The sequence below is a fragment of the Lutra lutra genome, chromosome 1 (assembly GCF_902655055.1).
Source record: "Lutra lutra chromosome 1, mLutLut1.2, whole genome shotgun sequence".
Lineage (NCBI taxonomy): Eukaryota > Metazoa > Chordata > Mammalia > Carnivora > Mustelidae > Lutra > Lutra lutra.
In genome coordinates, this window is record NC_062278.1 from 111,970,691 (window position 1) to 111,989,043 (window position 18,353).

Sequence of the window (18,353 nt, forward strand, 5' to 3'; positions counted from 1 at the left end):
GCTGAAGCTTCTCAGAACTCTGCTGGCTTGCATTCGAAAGCCCCAGAAATCCTTTTACCCTACTAATTTTGTTTTGAAACTCAAAGCCAGTTTTTAGAAATGCCACTTGAGAATTCCACATTTTCTTGTTATCCTGGGGACCCAGCCATGCTTTTTTATTGCCTCATTTCTCTATCCACAAACATTGCATTCTGCGTGAGTAAGAGTGATCTTCAAAGGCTCTGGTTGGTCACTGTGGTCACTTAATTGGTCAGCGGCATCATTCTAGCAGAAGCACCAGCAAACCTTCTTGGGGTATTCTTTACTGAGTGAGGTCAAGGATGCACATTAGAGTATGTATTGATTATGTATAAGTGGTGTGCTCTAGAGAGTGCTGATTGCAAATAACTTGGGGCTGGAATCAGAAGCACTGGTACGAATAGTCAGTCTGTAATTGCGTAGAGTCACTGGTGACCATATGCCACCATTTGGCATCCAAATGCTATTCATATCAGGAAGGAAAACTAAATAACAAAGTTATAGAATTATTGTTGTGTTTTACAGGTGAGGATGTTACTATAGATATATAGAAAAAAACAGCCCTTGTCTTTCAGAGAAACATCAAAAATATTTGGGGAGGAAATTAATGGTGTCTGGTATGGTCTTCAAAATAATAAGAGGGAGTTGATGAGTGAGAAAATAGGTGAAAGAAAGATTAGTTATGAGTTGATAATTGTTGAGTACATGCAGGTTGATTCTATTATTTGGTCTACCTTTCATACACACACACACACACACACACACACACACACACACACACACATATATATATTTACAATTTTCCATATTAAGGTTTGGAATGGACAGGTCATGGGAACTAGTTAAATGGTTTAGTCCATTGTCCGGTTTTCTTTCTCCTAAATTTCAGGTTGGGAGAGACAAAGGAAGAAATGATACATTCATTCAGCAAAGATCCCATGTGCCTGTATGTGTCCCTTTATAGCACCAGGAATTCTGTAGCAAAAAGACATACAGGGTTCTGCCCTCACAAAACCGGCATGTTACTGAAACTGGTGGATATAGGCAACATTTGTACATTGATACAAAGTACCTTAGAATGAGATCAGGGCTGTGGGTTGGAAGACAGGGTGATCCGGAGGCCTTGCTGAGAAGGGGACATCTAAGCAAAGATTTGGAGGGGGGAAAGGGGAGTAACCATGTGAGTTTCTTGTGAGCATATTTTCATATAGGAGAACTTAACGGAAGAGACTTTTCATGTTATTGAGAAGTTAAAATGATTACGTTCCGGTTATAACCAGGGACTTCTCATTCACTCTGGAGCCCAGATCTTTTAAAACCTATTACAAATTTTATATCTTAGAGCTACGTATCATGGATTTTCTACAAAAATCATGACTTTCCTATAAATCTTGCTGATGAAATGGAGTGAGCTAGTAAAATCAAAGCTCAGATTCCACTGAAGGGTGGGAGTTGTACAAAGTTTATATTTATTTTATGCAGCAGCTATTTAGCAAAGAGAAATAACATGATTTTTTCGTACTTTTAGTCATTTTTTATTAACAATTAAAAAAAAAAAACTTCTTACATTTGTCTTTTATATACCTCTGCTCTTATTTGGTCCTGGGCTGTTCTTTGCATATTATTGAATTTACATAATTAAAAATTTCATTTTGTCTATTTGGTCTCTTAGAATGTTATGGAAACTGCTTTCTTGCATTTTAAATCTTGAGTTCTGAAAAGCTTGTTTGACCTCGTGACAGAAGACTTGGGTTTGATTGCTAGTTTAACAACGTAATCTAGTTATGCGGGGTTTTTTTGTTTTGTTTTGTTTTTAAAAATTTTTAACTTATTTTAGAGAGAGCGCAAGAGAGAGAGAGCACATAGGGAGCAGGGGCAGAGGGAGAGGGAAAGAGAGAATCTCAAGCAGATTGTGTGCTGAGCTCGGAGCCCCACATGGGGCTTGATCTCATGACTCTGAGATCAGGATCTAGCAGAAACCAAACGTCTATATATTTAAATGACTGCACCACCCAGGTGCCCCTCTAGTTACATGGTTTTAAACAGGTCACACTAAGTCCAATTTTTCTTATAATTAAAAGTAAGGTAACTGTCTGCCTCTAGTAGCTAGATGAAATACAGATGGATTTGAAATTGCCAAGTTATAATGGTTATACAGATATTTTGATGTTTTAACTGTTACTATATAAATATAACAACAGCAGTAATCATAAGGCTTTCCCAAAAGGTTTAATTAAGAAAAACTCAAACATGGGCTTTCATAAAAATTACAAATATTCTTTTCCTGTGTGGACTGCATCCTGATAACGATACTAAAACCATGACTTTGTTTTTTATTATTTTTTTTAATTTTTGAAAAAGATTTTATTTATTTATTTTACAGAGAGAGTGAGAGGTAGAGACAGAGCATAAGCAGGGGGGAGGAGGCAGAGGGAGAGGGAGAAGCTGACTCCCAACTATGTAAGGAGCCCGATGTGGGACTCAGTCCCAGGACCCTGGGATCATGACTTTAGCCAAAGGCAGACATGTAAGCAACTGAGCTGCCCAGGTGCCCCCATGACTTTGCTTTTTAAAAGGAAGGAAATAAAAATCTGGTTGACATGTTGGCTTGTTTTTTGCAAAATACAAGGAGGGAAAAACATAAAGCCAAGTTTGCCAAATGGGAAAGGACAGATCTGGTAGGAGAGGCATGTTATTCTTGAATATATGGAAGATCATGCAAGTTCAAAAGAAAACAGGCACACCCTTCCCTTGTGTGAGAGTGATAGTGACTTGGCCCTGCCCTGGCCATATTTGAACCACTTTGGAATCTGAACTGTAATAAAGCCCAAAGTAGTATAATCACCAGAGAAGATTTTGCACTTTTTCCTCTCAGCCATGGTGAAACCTCGTGTTGCCAAGTCCAAATTATAGCTGGTAAATGGGTGTTTTTATGTAGAGATCTATTTATGTTTCCAGCCAGATTTTCAGGTCAGCATCAAAAGAATGTCTACTAAGTCTGGCTATAAGAATTATAAGATTTTCAGTGCTGAAAGGGACCTTAGGGATCAGGTAGTCCATCCCCTGGCACTAGCCATGAGTTACAGCCTCTTTGAGGACTTGCTAAATGAATTAATTCCCTGTATTCACAAATGGGGAAACTGAGAACAAAGGAGGTGGGCACCCTCTAATCCATACCTGTGTTTGAGGAATCTTGATTTCTTGGTTTGTCCTTCCGGTTCCATCAGAAGGCCTTGCACATCACACACGCTTTTGCTTTAGTCCTCCCCCAGCCTGTAAGGCTCTGAGTTTCAGACAAGGGGATTATAGGCACTGCTGGGGTTTTGCTTGGTGCCCTGAATTTTCGATACCTGCTAGGCACTTATTTTATTTTATTTATTTAGCAAAAGGCAAATATTTAGTGTCAGTAATTCTTACTTTGATAATTTTTTTTTTTGAGGAAAAAAAATGAATCTTGGAAATCAAATGAGTGCTTTATCTTTTCTTTTCTGTCAGGATCTGTTTGACCTCAGTACCTGTGAGGTTTGGAGTGACCAGTGGAGTGGCCCCTTCTTTCGTTCATTTGTTCTTCCTTCCTTCATCATGAATTGAATACCTTCTGTAAGTCAGGCCCATACACTAGGGATTGTGGCCTCAGATGTTGGCGTCATGGTTCTAGGGCCCTGAGTCTTGACCTTGGGACTGTCTAGCATTATTCTGCTCTGATGCCATAGTTGGTCATTGGTTCTTATTCTGGCAGCTGATGGGAAGGTCTGTGGTATCACTTACAGTAGTTTCACAGGTGGAGAGTGTCTCACAGGATTTCAGGTTTACAAGGAAATTAGAGCTCATCATTTAAGTCCCTTTCTTTTGTTCAGATCTCCTTATTCTTTTTCCCCGTTGAACAAAATGTTTATGGGTGACTGTTGCAGGTGACGTGATTTTGGAAGATAAGAAGATGCTGGATCCCATATGGTGCCTCTGAACCAAGTTTGGGAGATGCACACAGATGCAGCTTTTAAACTAAGGTGTTCTGTCATAAATTACACCTTAGTCACCACGCTGTGATCAGAAGCACAGTCTAAGTCCTTAGTTGTGGTAGAGGGTGAAGGAAGCAAATTAACTGGCTGGAGAACTACAGGGATTTTTAGAAACAGTTGCCATTGCACTGCACTTTGATAGACGGGTAGGACCTTAATTTTCAGATGCAGGAGAATAGATCTTTCGGCAATAAAGTAAGAAAAATAGATGTATTGAAGGAAAGCACCAAGCAGTGTGATGGGCCTGCCTGCATTCCAGACTGTGGATTTTGCCCTTGATTCTGAAATCATTGACAGTTTATTGCAGATGTTTGTTAATATTGTAATTATAAGGGTGACATCCCCAGATCTGTTGTTGGGTGCCATGTGGTGCTTTCAGCAGCCCATCAGGCATAACCTGTTGCACGTGTGGGAAACCCCGTGCAGAGAGCTCTGAGTTGTCTGGCACACTTCCTTGAGCTCTCAGGTTCTTATCTCCTGATACCCAATGGCTTCGAGTTCAGGTGCCCGGTATTTAATGGCCACTTTTCCTAACATCTGTGCTTGCCTTTCTAGTTGATGGCTCCTCACTGCCTCTTTCTGTGAGCCCGCCCTCTGTCTTGCCTTTACTTGCCCCCTCTCCAGGGATGCGTATACTTCGGGTTTTCATCTCCCCTTTTCCGCTCATCCTGGCAGGATGGCCAAGACCCCATTTGATGCTGTTGCTCCAGCCTCTCCACCTTAGAAAACAGATGTGATGCCTGTCACCGGTTACTCCCTGTGTTAAAAACTTCTCTTATTGGGGCGCCTGGGTGGCTCAGTGGGTTAAGCCGCTGCCTTCGGGTCAAGTCATGATCTCAGGGTCCTGGGATCGAGCCCCGCATCGGGCTCTCTGCTCGGCGGGGAGCCTGCTTCCCTCTCTCTCTCTCTCTCTCTGCCTGCCTCTCCGTCTACTTGTGATCTCTCTCTGTCAAATAAATAAATAAAATCTTTAAAAAAAAAAAACTTCTCTTATGGAAGTGAAATTTGTCTCTTTGTGACTTCTTCCCAGTGATTTTCTTCCTACCATCTTCGAGCCCATGGCACACCTGCAGAGTGACTGTTGGGCCATTGAGGGATAAGTGAAGTCTGCCTCCAGAAGCTGATACATTAAGTCTGCTGAATGAGGTGACTTTTTTGAGGACCGAGTGAGAACAGTGTAATGTGAGCTATGCACTGAACTTGGGCCAATGCCCAGGGTTAATTGAAAAGAGAAGGGAGAAGGAAAATCTCTGAAATCATTTATGGTCTTGTCTTAGTCTGTCTTTAAAAGTTTAAGGCCAACTCATTTCTGTTCTGAGGAAAACATGTTCAGAGCTCATTTATGTACTTGGTGGATGGTGGCTTACCATCAGTTATCCGCTTATATCAGTAATAATTTTAAAGTCTCCCCTGGTGTTAGCGTGGCTGGCACTGGATTCCGTGTCTCGTGACTCTCGGTCTAGTCTCATGGTCACGGGTGTAGAATGTCGGATTTTTACTTGTAGACCCAGAGGACTCAGGCCCACGGCCATGGCCACCTTCTTCCACGCACCCACAGAAGTAGGCAGCGGGACTTGCTTTCTGTGGCTTTGACATGCCCTATCGTAGAGGTCCTTCCTTCTGCTGCCTGAGAGTGCACTGACGAAGCAGGGGGCCATGTCAAAAAGGAGATCCAGGCAGTAATGGCGAAGAGCGGAGGTAATGTCCAGTCCTACTAGAACAAACCACAAATGGTCACAAGCTCTAATCCACTCAGCACTGGGAAGTGCTTGTCCTTTCTGCACAGGGAGAGGACAGGAGTATCTCCATCCTTGAGAACAGACCGAAGGAGTGATTGAGATGCTTCCTGGCCCTTTCCCGCGTTCCCTGGGCCTCGGGTTAGCAAGCCCTTGTCGGTTTGTAGAGTTGTTTGTGACCCCAGCAACAGCAGTAGCTTCACGGCACTCTCCTCTTTGGTCTGTGCTGGGAGGCCAGTGTGTATTTAGAGGGAACTGGAGGTTCTTGGGTTTTGGTAGTAGGACTTTTCTACAGGTAAATTTCAAAGGTTTTCTGTTTGCTTTTCTCTCCGCATCATCATCTCATTGGGTGTCCCGATGAGCCAGGAAAGAGATTTTTGGTGTCTTGACTTATAAGCGCTTCTTTGAAAGTAGCAGACCTAGAGCCCCTAGAGGGTATTTTAGTATTTCATTTAGCAATTTGAACCTTTTTCATGGAATGTCATAGTTTTCTCTGCCTTTTTCTTAAGGACCTATTTTAAAGAGGTAAACCTGTTCCTGGGGATCAGGAGTCGAGTGTGGTTACACACACACACACACACACACACACACACGCTCTTTCACACTTATCAACCCAATTACCACTGCCTCCACCACCTTCTAGTGACCTAGGGCATCCATATTCTTTCTGCAGGGAACGACTTGAGGAATAGCCAGGTGAGAGTCCTCCAGGGAGATGGGCTATGGTCAGTAATGCTGTAGGTCAGGGTAACCAACGAGGTCAGGTTTGCTCTAGCTCTTGAGCTTCTGAATGGGGAGTAATTGACCCTATTTGCATATTTCAGAAAATGTCCTTTGCCTGGAGATAAGTGAAGGAACTGCAGTTGGTCCTTGTTTCACCCATCAAAAATCCTGGTGGTTTCTTCAAAGCTCTAATATGCCTAGTTATATATTTTTTAAAATGTGTTTTGTCTCTGGGGCGCCTGGGTGGCTCAGTGGGTTAAGCCTCTGCCTTCGGCTCAGGTCATGATCTCAGGGTCCTGGGATCGAGTCCCGCATCGGGCTCTCTGCTCGGCAGGGAGCCTGCTTCCCTCTCTCTGTCTCTCTGCCTGCCTCTCTGTCTACTTGTGATCTCTCTCTGTCAGATAAATAAATATAATATTAAAAAGAAAAAAAATAAAATGTGTTTTGTCTCTTAATGTAAATGAAGCAAACAGTATAGATCAACTATTTTCCATCATGTTTCTCTATCAAGGAAAAATTAGAATCTCTACACCATGTGAGGTTTGAGCGTTCTTCTTCCTGGTGCATCCAAACGGTTAGTAATACGATTTGGAGAACGTGCTGTAATGTGCTGTAATATTTTAAACGTCATAACTCAACCTCTTTTGAAGGGTTCATTTCTCACATTAAATTGTATCACCACTTTATTAATAACTTAGAACTTTTACTTGTTTATGGCAGTGTCTTGTTTGCTGTTTCTCTTTCTTGAATTCATATGCTGATTCTTTTTTATTTTTTTCTCTGCCATTAGTACTTTATCAAGTAATTTTTTTGTGGGGGGAAGCCTACATGAATGACCTAGCTCCTGAGTTTTTATATATCTGAAAATGATTTATTTTTGCCTTTACATTTAAGTAAAAGTTTGGCTGCAGATAGAATTCGAGGGTCAAATTTCCTTTATCAGTATTCCGTGAAGATTTCTATACTGTCACTATAGTATCATTTAGCATTGCAAGTGAGAAATCTGGTTCCAGTCTGTTCCCCCCCCTCCGCTTTATGAACGTCTCTTCGTTGGATCTGCCAGCCTTATTTGTAGGAGTCTGTGGTTTCCCCGCCTTGCACCTGGGCTTAGGTCCCTACCCACCCCAGTGTTTACACTCATCATTCAGTGGATTTGTTTGATTGGAGGGGTCCAGTTTTTAATTTAGCTAGGAGGGGTCTTCTTATGTTACTGGGGGGGGAGCATTTTAACTTTTCATTTGCCGTTTTCTTTCTTACGGAGCCCCTGTTTGATCATTTTGGATTGCTTTTCCATTCTTCATGTTGGTATTCTTTTTCAGTAGTTCTGCCTCTGGAAGAATCCCCTCGGCTTGCTTCCTTTCTTTCTTTTTTAATGTTTTGTAGAGATGGTCTGCTCCTGACTTACAAATGCTACATCCCCCTGAATTAGGAGAGGGAATGTGGTGGGAGTGGCTCTGGATCCGCTGGTCTGGTAGACCTCCCTACTGTGTACTCCAAACTTTATGTTTTACCTTGATCAGGAATATGCGGTCCTTTGAATAATGTGGTGACCACGGAGTGGGTGTCTGCATCTGGTCTTCACCTTCTGTGTGTAATTAGGGGGGGGCAGGCCAATGAAAGGGTGTGCCTTGGATGCACAGACCAAGAGCAGACCAGCAAGCTCTGCTGGAGCCCTCAAGGCTATGCGTGTATGAGCTTCGAGGATCCCCTGGCAGGTAGCAAATCCCCAGTTGCACTTGTCACATAGATGCTGAGTGAGGGCAGCATCCAGTTGTGGGGGGGTGGGGCAGGGTCTCTGGTGAGTTCTCCAGGCTTATCTGTTCCCTCCCTCACTATTTTTCCCCCTCCATGCATCTCAATGACTATGTCACCCAAAGTATCAGGGAATGTGGCAAAGAACTTTTTATTAGAAAGGATGAACTCACTAAGTGATTTTACTGCTGTTATGACATTCTATACTCCAAACATCCTTTCCCAAGAGGCTCCCCACCCCCTCACCCTTCTTGTTGTGACAGCTCAGAGTCAGCTATTAAAGTCAGGTGTTGCTACCTTTTGTTTTTTATCTCAAGCTCACTCTCCTGCCCTCCAGGGCTTCATCAGGAAGAGGCCTCCTTGGTTGCATCATCTAAACCAAGTCAAGCTCTAGGGATAACCTAGTATGTTGGGGAACACGGTCACCATGGGGTCCAGACACCAGGCCCCTCGCTTACCAGCTGTATGCTGATGGCCATGCTATTTAACCTTTCCACACCTCAGTTTGCTCATCTGTAAACTGGGCAGTTATTGAATCTAACTCTTCGGATTGCTGTGGGGTTTCAAAGAGATGATGCATGTAGACAATATTGTATGTGCCTGACATATCCCAGCACTTAGAAAATGTTTTCTGTTGATGTCATCACTTTTGGGTTAGTTCTGGGCTAGCTGGCCTCTGTGCTGAGTTCTGGAACAGTTGTCAATGTCTTTGGTTTGCTTCCCTAAGGTTCACTGGTGACCCCACTCCTTACTCCTGTATATGCTTAGGGATTTGGGGCCTTTTGCTAAAGATGTACTTTCACAAACTCCATCTGTAAAATGAATGATTGGATTAACTCATCTTTTTAGGTCTCTTTTAGCTCTAAAATTCACTGCTTTAGTAATAAAATATCACCTCTTTATAACTTCATAGTGACTTACAAATTGCAGAATACTTTATATTGTCTTATCTGATCTTCACATATAAAAAAAGAAACAAAAATATTTTAACCAATTTAAAAAAAAAATTGAAGTCCAAGTTGTTGAGGCGACTTTTTTAGATCTCACAAGTGTCATGGAAGCAGTGATTTATTTTTAAATGGACAAAAACAAAAACAAAATGTATTTTGGGGACTTTTAAGCCTCTTGGCTTAGTATCAGTTCCCTTACAAATGAGAGAAGGCAGATCATTTTGAATTCTCAAAAAGCAGCCAAAGTCATCAACAATATGTGTTCATGGATGGTGGCCAGGGGCCACTGAGATAGCTTTCTGTGAGGTTCTTTAGTGGAAATAAGCCACATCTTCCATCCTACCCGTCAGCATATTCTCTGACAATCCCCTCACAGATTGTACCATGTTCTTCTTATCCATGGATTTGGTAGGAGGCTCTGTTGGGCTCCCAAATCCTTTAGTTCCTTAGTAATTTACATAATCCACTCAACATGGGCACAAAACAACTTGATCTGAAAGAAGGGGTAAAAGAGGGAGTAGAAGATGCCAAGACTGAAAACCCAGGGCATTAACTCAGATTTTATTTTTGAAACTCCCAGTGTTTTGGGGAGATTTTCTCTGCATAACTGATTTTGCTCGAGCCATTCAAAAGTCAAGTATTCATGCATCCCAACTAGATAATTGACAGTGTGTTATCGTGTGCCATACTTATACTAGTTTTGAGGGGTTCCACTCTTCTTATCATTTTTATCCTTCGCTTTTGTGAGTTTGACCTGTTCAAGGCCTACAATTCCGTAAATTCCAAACTGGACTTGGAGTGTCTTTTGTTTTGTTTTTAAATAAAAGATTTTCATACACTTGATCTCACTTGAGCCTTTAAATAACTTATGAAACGGGAAGGGTAGGGATAATCTCCATCCTGTGCAAGTGAAGGAGCTGAGGCTCAGGGACGCTAAGTAATATTCTAGGTTTCCATGGTATTAAGTGTCCCAGGCAGGGATCAGACCCTGAGTCCTGTCAGTCCATTCCATTTCTTTCTCTCTCTCTCTCTCTTGCCATCACTGCTTTATTGTTGCTTTTCTATTATATTTCTTTATGATGAAGGGCACAAAACACCAATTGTCACCTTCCTTGCCACATACTCAGTATTTGGAAGCTCTTCCTCTTATGACTTATGCTGTAGAATTCTCTAGGGCAATATTGTCTTCAGCCTCCGTTTTATCCCCCTCCTCCCAATTGTCTGTATCATTGTGGATTGTTAAGAATGTACTTTGGTATTAAAATATTGGAAAGAGGGGTGCCTGGGTGGCTCAGTTGGTTAAGTGCCAGACTCTTGATTTCCGCTCAGGTCATGATCTCAGGTGCTGAGATCCAGCCCTGTCTTGAACTCTGCGCTCAGTCGTGAGTCTGCTGGAGAATCTCTCTCCCTCTCCTTCTGCCCATCCCCCCACTCAAATAATAAATAAATCTTTAACATATGGGGAAGATGTTTATAAACCTTTAAAATGGAATTCTTTCCATAATTTTTGTTTGTTTTTATATTTATTTTACCAATAAACTTTAGTAAATATAACAATTTTTATGATGTTGGAAAATGAGTAAAATCAGTGGTACCTGGTATAGATAAACTGTTTCTATGGCAGTTTTTTGAAAGGGGAGTTGGGAGTAACATGTTACAGATGAATTCACATGATAAGAAATGTGATTTAGCTGTTATTTTTAGAAGTACAGAATTTGGCTAATGAGCCACTCACTCCAATAAAACAGAAGGGAGAGAGAGAGAGAGCGAGCGCTCTGGAGGCATAAGGGTGGTCAGAGCCCTTTCTTTGACCATAATTTCTGATGTTCCTTCCAGTGCTTAAAATAGTCTGTCTCTGCCCACCTTCTGATTTGAATCCTTCATGATATATCAAGATGATATGTGATCTGGGGCAGACCATCCCCAAGAACCAAGTTTCAGTTTCTTTAGCCATAAACTAGTATGTTGCTTCCTATCTTCTGCTTTTGTTTTGTTTTGTTTTTAAATGATTACATAAAAATAACCCATTTGATAGCACTTTCTAAAATATCAATTACAGAATTTACCTTAAAAGTAATTTTTTTGGGGGAGAGTAATATTGTTTCAACATCCTTGAGCTTTCATTCTAACTCTTAAAAACTATATAACCCCTACATTTAGAGCAGTACATTTACTACATGGCCTTTCAGTGTTGTAGTCGTCATCATGGTAGGTATCGAGAGGAGAAGGGCCAACTGTAGCTTGGGCAGCCCTCACTGACTGCATGAACATTTAAGAGTTAGGGTTCTGACTTTGAAAGACCTGTCTCAGAGCTTCATAGAGTACCTGGCTGGCTCAGGCTTAGATAGTCCTGAAAGAGATGATCAAACAAGTAAATAAAAAACATGGCCGCCAGCAGAGTCTTTCATGATGCACATTCAGGAGACTTCATTACTTTTATGACTATTTTATGTCAAACCATTTTGTGAGTCAAAATGTGCCCGGAGGATTGTTTTCATTTCCTTTTCACCTGTTGAGAGTCGTACAGTGTCACTTTAGTCATTCTTTCCTGACCCGGTGGGGATAGAGACCAGTTTTGGGCCATGGCAACTACAGAGAGGTATTTTCATGGAGTTACAGATTCATTAAATGAGTCTGTCTTAGCCTTCCCTCCATGCCTGCCATGTTTCTGTAAACCGGGACTTAAGTCATAGTCTCAGCATTGACTGAAGTCATTTCAATGCTACTGAAACGGCCCTTGTCCACGTTTGCCATGTCCTCTGATCCCCCAGTGACTGTTCTTTTTCTGACATCCTCTACCTCTTTTAGGCAGGTAACACTTGATTTGAACCTCCTCACTTCCTCCTTCAAGTTTCACAACAGAGAACTCCCTGAGTTCCCCTTCTGGATCTGTGATGATTCCTTTTCTCTCTCTTGTACCAGATCCCCCTTCATTTTTTCATCTCCCCCTAAATTTAGGTGTCCACTCAGTGTTCTCCCTTTTGACCTCCTGTCTTTTCTCAGTAGAAGTCATCACTCTGATAGAGTCATCTTTGATCTCTTATTTAATGACTTGAACTGGTTATGACTTTTTTCCTTAGACAAGCATTGTGCCATTTATCAAAGAGTCTTTCCACAGGGAAAACCTGTCTCTTCACCTTCGTTATATCCCAGAGCTACTCATCGTCTTAGCACAAGACTTCCTCTCTGTTAAAAATACCACCATATTTTCTATTCTTCCAAATTCGAAACTCTGGTCGTTGCTGGTATGTCTTACTTTTTTTTTTAATATATCTGTTACCAACATCTCATATTTTTTGGTTCAAAAAGGACTGTCAGGTTTGCTCTCATCTCTTATTTTCTTATTCATTTTCCTAGCTTCTTCCTTCTCTGAAACACAATAGACTCATTGCTTTGATTTTTTTTTTTTTTTAATTTTTGTTGTTGTTTTTCTCTTCCAGCTGCATATCCCTAACCAATTAGTCTTCAAAAAATGATACTTTCTTCCTTTGGCTTTTTATTGTTTGCCACATTAAATTTCTTTTTTTAGTCGATTTTCAGAGTATTCTCTGATCTCCTGACCCTTTAAAGCACACCTCCTCTCCCACTGGGCTCTTTGTAGTCTTTGCTCTTGTGAGACAGATGCATTTAGTGTCAGCTTCCCATGCTGAGTTAATCTTCCTTGTTGTCTTTCTTGCTGCCTGAAACATCCTCATTTCTCACCTGATGAGAAATCCTTCCCATTTTGAACAGCTAGATTCAAACCTGACTTTCTTCCCTGTAGCTTCTGATACCCCCAGCTTACCACAGTCCCTCCCTTCGGTTTTCCCAGACTGTTGACTGGGTCATGTGGGGTTGTGATGTGACCTCAGGGTGCGGTGCCAGGAAGCTGTGCTCTGTTGCTAACCAGTTGTGTGACCCATCTTCACGAGCAGAATGGGAATCATGACACGTTCTTAGAAAGTTATTTTGAGGATTAATTAAGGTAAGGAGTATAGAGGATCTAGTAGTGTCTGGTTCATTCTCATGGCTACAATGAATCAGTTAATGATGTCTCATTTTTCTGCCATTTAATATATGTTTCTTTGTGACTGATATATTATGTACATTAATATTGCCTCCAAACTATATATTAAAAAAGCCAGAGTTAAACTATGACCTGGAAGAGACCTGTAGAAATTATTGAATATTACAAATCATAGAGACTCAAATTTGAAAGGGTTCTAATCCTGCCCCTCTTTCTTGTGAAGAGGAAATGAGGGAAGGGCTAGATTTTTTAAGCAAACCACCCAATGTGACCTTTAGTATGAGATCTGGCCCTAGCACCAGCTGGAAGGTTCTGAATTCAAAGGCTTAAACTCATTCAGTTATCCTCTTGTTCATTCCCCTTTTAGAAATGAGCTAAAGGCTGGGTCATGGTTCATATTCCTATATCATCCATAGTCTGTATCTCATTGAGGGATATCTGGTTGATGTTTGTGGATTGATTGATTGACTCAGTCATTCTTCGTCTTGGCAATAGGAATTTTCTGGAAACATCTACGGAATATGCACTATACACAGGCTTATCACTCTTTTGATGCTTTTGATGCTGTTGTAAACAAACAAAACTGTTCGACATGTACCACTTCTGTGTACTGGCTCAGGGTGGTGGGGAAAGGAAGTGAGAGAGGAAGTTATATACATCTTGAGCCAATCAAGCTTTCCTATTTTTAGTCCTTGCTACTGTTTGGAAAGTACAGCCCCTGTTCATGGCAGTCTGGCATGCATTTCCTCAGTGCCATTTCAAAAAGGGGAAAAATAAATATGGGAATTTTTTGTAGTGAAAATAGTTACTCAGTGAAATCACAGAAGTTCCTTCTTTTTCTCTTGATGAAACCTCAAACCCACTAGGCACACAGTCCTCAACCTCAACTATGCATGGCGGAGGCTCACGCAGAGCAGGAGACTGGAGTTAGCAAACCCTCCGAGAGCAAGATGTGCCAGGGTGCCTACGAGAGACAGGATAGGGAAGGTGGGGGACGGGATGGTGACACTCCTTGATCAGTGGCTGGCTTGGCTGGCTGCCAAATGTTGTCCCCTGGAGAAAGTTGGACCCTGAACCGCAAAGAGACCTAGCTTTATAGCCCTCGCTTTAGCTCTTCCTTCTGCCAGAGGGTCTCTCTCTGTCTTCCCATCACCCTCTCTGCTCTGTCTTTGGTAAAAACTCCCGGACCATCTTACAGCCTCTCCCCTAATTCAACTAGATGGATTCCTTCTCTTTCGTAGTTTAGAGGACAGTTTGGGGGCATTTTTCCCAATCATCAGGGAATGATAACCTTACAAAGGAGAGTGAAGTGACCTGATCTCCATTCAGATGGATTTCTGCAGTGTAGCAGGACTTGACTTGTGGGAAGTGCCGATGGTAGAATGGCTTGGAGTTGACCGCAAGAATCTGATGAGGTCGGTGAGGGCCTGAACCGGGGCATGGGCCACCACCCCGGCGAAGGGGAGCTAGAGTCCAAAGCCATATGGAGCGAGGGAGGGCGGATATGGGAAAGGGAGCATTCCCAGAGGACTGTAGCATCCTGCCTTTCTTCAGGGGACAGAGATTTGCCTCCTGCCCTTGTGTTTGCCAAATGGGAGGATCTTCTGAAAAATGGGTGCTCTGAGGCAAGTGTGATAGGAACTTTCCTAGAGGAAACGCGGATGCCGCAGAGCGGAGATTGCCCTCGTTAATGAGAGGGTCTGTGCTGTCTCTAGACATAAACAGCCCTGCCTAGATCAGATTGTGGCAGCCGGGTGAGAGGAACAGAGCGCTGTAATTAATGCTAATTGTGGATATCGCTGTATTGTTGTCATTGTTTTTTAATTGAATATGTATTAAGCTCCAACAGGGTGCTGTGAATAATGCCAATTTATAGTTGATTTATCAGAACAATCAGAAGACTTTATAAACACCAATAAATGGGAACTCATAGCACCCCTTCGAGGTGGTAAGTGCTGTTGCCGTTTCCACAAATGAAGAAAAGTGAAGGAGATTGTGTTTGCTCCGTTGGCGCTGTGGGTGAGAACGGAGTGCTGTCGGATGAGAGACAAGCATTTTCCCTGTCCCCGGGAACTGGGTTAGAATACATTAGTGAAGAATTCTCCTTCAGTGCGTTCAGAGTTGTGGGATTTTAATTAAATTGTTCCAGTTATTGTTAGCACTGCATTAGCACCAGGCAACCAAATTCTAGGCCAGCAGATTTCAAATTTAATGTGAAAAAGAATTGGGGGAGGGACGAAAGGCGCATCAAGTGCAGACTGCTAGGCCCCACTCCCCAAGGTTCTGATTTTGGTAAATCTGGGAAGGGGACTAAGCATTTTTCCTTTGAATGGGTGTCTGAGATGCTCTTTTCCTCAGAGGAGGCTCAGCCTCCCTTCAGAACCCCAGCCTTTTTCTTCTTAAGAGATCCGTCTTCAGCCCCCCAAGTCTAGCCTCAGTCTGAGACCAAGGCTTTCCATTTAGTGTCTGTAGGGTCTGCTGGAGCTCACCTGGTATAATCCTGCAATGTTCTTACTTACAGAACACACAACTAGATGGTGTTTATAGGAGACCACAGTCCATTTGCCATTCTGCCGGGCATGCCTTTCCTGGGACCTTATCCCACGGGGTTTTCAGAATATCCCTATGGGGTTTGTACTATGATTCCCCGATTTTGTAGGAGGACATAAAACTAAGAGGGGATGTGACTGGCTCAAAAAATATCTCACGACTTTCAGTCCTTTTCATTTAAATCCAGGCAAGGGCCCCGGGGTCCACTTTGAACCACAATGGGAACAGAACCCCCAAATGGGTTTAAGTGGAATTTATCGTAAAGAAGAGAGTTCCCACTGGAAGAGGGGAGACCAGGGAGGGAAAGGTAGGGGCGGCCAATCCTGATCTTTCTTATTCCTTGGTTATTTGTCCTGGTTCTGTAACGTAGCCTGGGTACTGCGTTATTGATGAGTAAATGGTATCTGTTTGATCGTGGCTTGATTCTTCTGTGAACAAGGAAACGTCTCTCAGGAAAGCCTGAGGTGAGGTATGAGCAGAATTCTGGAGTCAAGAAGGGCTTTTAAAGTGGAGATGAGAATGGTGAGGCTGGGGACAGCATCTTTCCTCACTTCATATCCTTCCCACTTTCTGTAGAGGAAACTCCACCTTCTCGTAGAGCTCAGTTAACTTGTATTTCCAAGGACAGAGACACAAATGCCTGCTGTCTCTTGGATTCACATTCATTCCCCATGAAGGGGAAACCAGCAGCTTCCTGATATAGTCCTGTACTTACTTTTTAATCAATGGCAAACTTTTTTTTTAAATTTTTTAAAAATATTTTTATTTATTTATTTATTTGACAGAGAGAGAGAGAGAGAGATCACAAGTAGGCAGAGAGGCAGGCAGAGAGAGAGGGGGGAAGCAGGCTCCCTGCCGAGCAGAGAGCCCCATGCGGGGCTCGATCCCAGGACCCTGAGATCATGACCCGAGCCGAAGGCAGAGGCTTAACCCACTGAGCCACCCAGGCCCCGCGGCAAACTTTTTTTTAAATAAAAATAGGAATTCCTGCTAGGAGCGTCGTTAATGTAAATTGTCTGTGCACCGCCTAAAATATATGTGATTCATACTACGTGTTTGTTCCCACATCAGCGCTGCGTCCCTAGATACAACCACTCCTGTCCACCTTCTCCTGAGTCATGGGGACGTGCTTACCCTTTGGAGGTCTCTACCCTGCATGCGGGCCAGGGTCCCGCCTTGCAGTCCCGGGACACCTGCATTTTCTGACCACAGCCCATCCTCTGAGTCTGCTCTTCCTTTATTTTTACCTAAAAGAACATTTGTATTTGCCAAGGACTGGGACATGCCCTGTGCTCCTCTGGTGTCTATGCTCTTGTGGTAAATATCTTAAGGATCTTTTCTCCATTCAAGATCTTCTTAGTTCTCTCTGAATCCATGCAGCCTTTTCTGATCTCTATAATTTGTGCTCTGGCATCGTGATTTCATATCCTTCAATACTTACCTGCCTGTATTCAGCTCCAAGATATATTTATTTGTGGATAAGCAAACTTTTCTAATGGAACTGTAAGCACTTGGAAGGCAGAGAACCTTTTTTTTTTTTTTTTTTGGTTTAAATTCCTGTCCTTCATATCAGTGGGGCCGGAATATTTGTAAATATTTCTGGAAAAGTGGGTGAAAATTGTACTATATGAGGAAATAGAAGGTGAAAGAGAAGATGGGAGCTTGGCTTTTTTAACTGTACTTAACAGCCATAACCTAATTCACAGTGACCTGATAGGATAATCACAGTATGATGCTTGAAGGGAAGACATTTCCAGCCTGGTATCATGGAAGGTGTCAGAGCCTGAGCTTGGCACAAAATGTCTAAGTCCCAGATTCTAATTCTTACATTTTTGGAAAATTCTTCTTATCTGTGGTATCCTTTTTTTGTAAAACAGGAATCCTATCTACCAATCTCTAGGTTTTTTTTTTTTTTTTTTTCCCCACAAACAGGAAACTGCCTGAGCAATGCAATGAGAAATATTTATGCAAGTGCCTTTCTAAACTCAGCTACTTCTCTGTTGATGATGACAGTACAGAGGGAGGTATGATTTCCTTTCCCAATGTTCCCGGCAGTAATGGCGTCCCAGGCTGTGCACAGTGGATGGAGTGGCTGTGAGGACTAGTGATGCTACTACCTCATAGGCCATTTCCCAGAACCATCTTTGAACAGCACGTTTGACCAAGATAAAGTGATGAACAGATTTGGGACAATGATTAGGGAGAGGATGCCTCTTTTATCATTAGAAAATATGATTCCTGACATTTTAGGTAAACCTCCCTCTCCATATCTTATCCATTTCTCGCCTCTGAGGTAAGAGGTAATGTGTGTGTTTTATCTTGTCCTCTCCTGCCTGCTTGCTAGGACATTGTCATCCTCCCCTATCTTGTTCTATTTCCTTGGATCAGCTGCTGGCTCTCCAAACAATGTAACATACGAATTCCTTTATAAAGTTGCTATCCATGACCCTACTTTTGAAATGGGTGTTTCGAATTGTGTCTTGTTAGTAGCTGCTCTCTATCTTCTGTATTTTCAACTACCAAAGTACACTTAAACTAAATGGAAACAGAGTAATTTGGTTCCAGTAAATGGCTGTAAGTGAGAAAAACTATATCAACA

The 18,353-nt window shown here is 42.3% G+C and overlaps 1 protein-coding gene across 10 annotated transcripts in view; it reads left to right on the forward strand.

The window, feature by feature from the left end:
• LPP (LIM domain containing preferred translocation partner in lipoma) overlaps nt 1-18,353 on the forward strand; it is a 665,377-nt gene that overhangs the window by 292,478 nt on the left and 354,546 nt on the right. The gene's annotated exons all lie outside the window — the stretch shown is intronic.